We start from the raw sequence: 2241 nt of genomic DNA, 5'->3' as shown, positions 1-2241 counted from the left end.
CCATGGGGCCCTCATATACCAAGTCAGAGGTGGTGGCTGCCTTCTGACCAACACAGACTAATGTCTCCTCCTGTCCTGTCACATCAGTCGTGTCCTGCTTGGTCCAGCTCAGTACACGCAACCCGGTATAATGGGTCCTCTCACATGTGGCTCTAGAAATAAAGGGCTTTACTTGAACAAATGGATTTTTCTCATAGTAAATCAACATTTTCCTTATAGGAAAGACTCTTTTAGGAACCAGTTCAGGAGAGTGTTCCAGGAGCCATGGGAAATAAAACAAAAAATGACTTTTTCCACTTTTCATTGAGACAAAAGTGTAACACACTTTTTTATTCTGGGTCTTCCACACTGTGGTAATACATACTAGTTCTTTGCTTCCCATTTAAGACCCCATGTGTGCATCTCACCAAGGACCCCTGCTTTGAACTCCAACTTACCTACTGGCATTTAGATCTTGCTTTTAGCATTCATTCTTTGTTTTTATTGAAAAATAATAGAAACAAGTTGCCTAATTCAAAAATGGGCAAAGGACTTGAACCATGTTTATCCAAAGAAGATATACAAATGGTAATAAGCCCATGAAAAGATACTTCATATCATTAACTTTTAGGGAAATAAATGTAAATCAAAACCACAATGGGCTACTACTTCACACCCATTAGGATGGCTATAAGCAAACAAAACATACAGAAAACCAGAAAGCATAAACCAAGTATTGGCCATAATGTGAAATTCTTGTATTCTGCTGGCAGGAACGTAAAATGGCACAGCTATTGTGAAAAACTGTATGGCAGTTCCTCTAAAGGTTAAAGATTGGGCAGCGCCTGTGGCTCAGTGCATAGGCCGCCAGCCCCATATACTGAGGGTGGAGGGTTCGAACCTGGCCCTGACCAAACTGCAACAGCAACAAAATAGCCGGGCATTGTGGCAGGTGCCTGTACTCCCAGCTACTCGAGAGGCTGAGGCAAGAGAATTGCCTAAGCCTAGGAGTTAGAGATTGCTATGAGCTGTGACGCCACGGCACTCTGCTGAGGGTGATAAAGTGAGACTCTGTCTCTACCAAAAAAAAAAAAGTTAAACAAGATTGTTGTACGGTCCAGCAATTCCACTTCTGGGTATACACCCAAAAGAGTGGAAAGCAGAGACTCAAATTTGTGTACCAATGTACATAGGAACATTAAATACAATACCCCAAAAGGGAAAACAACCCATTAACACATCCATCAACAGATAAACAATCTGTGGTACATGCATGCAGTGAAATATTTTCAGTCTTATAAAAGAAATTCTGACAACCTGGGCCAAACCTTAACACAGTATGGTAAGTGAAATAAACCAGATACAAAAGGACAACTGTTATATGATTATACTCGGATGAGGTGCCTAAATTAGTCAAAGGCATAGAGAAAGAAAGTAAATAGTGGTTACCAGGGGATGGGGGAGGAGGAGATGGAGAGCTGTTGTTTAATGGGTTTAGAGTTTCCATTTAGGATGGTTGAAAAGTTCTGAAGATAGTGGTGATAGTTGCACAATGATGTGAATGTAGTTAATATCACTGAATTGTACACACAAAAATGATTAAAATGTTATATTTATGTTATGTATATTTTATGACAATAAAAAATACAGGAAATAGGTGGCACTGGTAGTTCAGTGGATAGGATGCTGGCTACATATACCCAGGCTGGCAGGTTCGAACCCAGCCTGCTAAAAAAAAAGCAATGACAACTGCAACAAAAAAAGTAGCTGGGCGTTGTGGGGGGCACCTGTAATCCCTGTTACTTGGGAGGTTGAGGCATGAGAATCACTTAAGCCCAAGAGTTTGAGATTGCTGTGAGCTGTGATGCCATGGCACTCTACCCAGGGTGACAGCTTGAGACTGTCTCAAAAAAAAAAAAAAAATAAGTGCTGAAGGAAAGCCTCATAACCCGTAGTCAGACTTGTCTCAGAAAAGCCTTTAAATTCACCAGAAGTAAGGGATACTAAGTATTTGTTGTACTAATATTTTTCTGTGCTCCTCAATTCCTTAAGGTCTTTGTCCAGAATGTCAGTGAAACTATCCAAATTCTTGGCCACTGCCAAACAGTCTGTTTTTCTTTTTCATTGACTAGGAAATACTTAAAATGGTTTTCATAGCTTTTCCATAATTTTGGCTGAGTAAGACTTTACTTCCAAACAAAATGGGGTAACAAGAATCAGAGATAACATCGGAAACCAAGCAAAGTGGATAAGCCTGTGGTT

The sequence above is a fragment of the Otolemur garnettii genome, unplaced genomic scaffold (assembly GCF_000181295.1).
Source record: "Otolemur garnettii isolate 467f Iridium unplaced genomic scaffold, OtoGar3 scaffold00032, whole genome shotgun sequence".
Taxonomy (NCBI): Eukaryota; Metazoa; Chordata; class Mammalia; order Primates; family Galagidae; genus Otolemur; species Otolemur garnettii.
The sequence above is the reverse complement of the archived record's forward strand: the minus strand, read 5'-3'. Positions refer to the sequence as shown.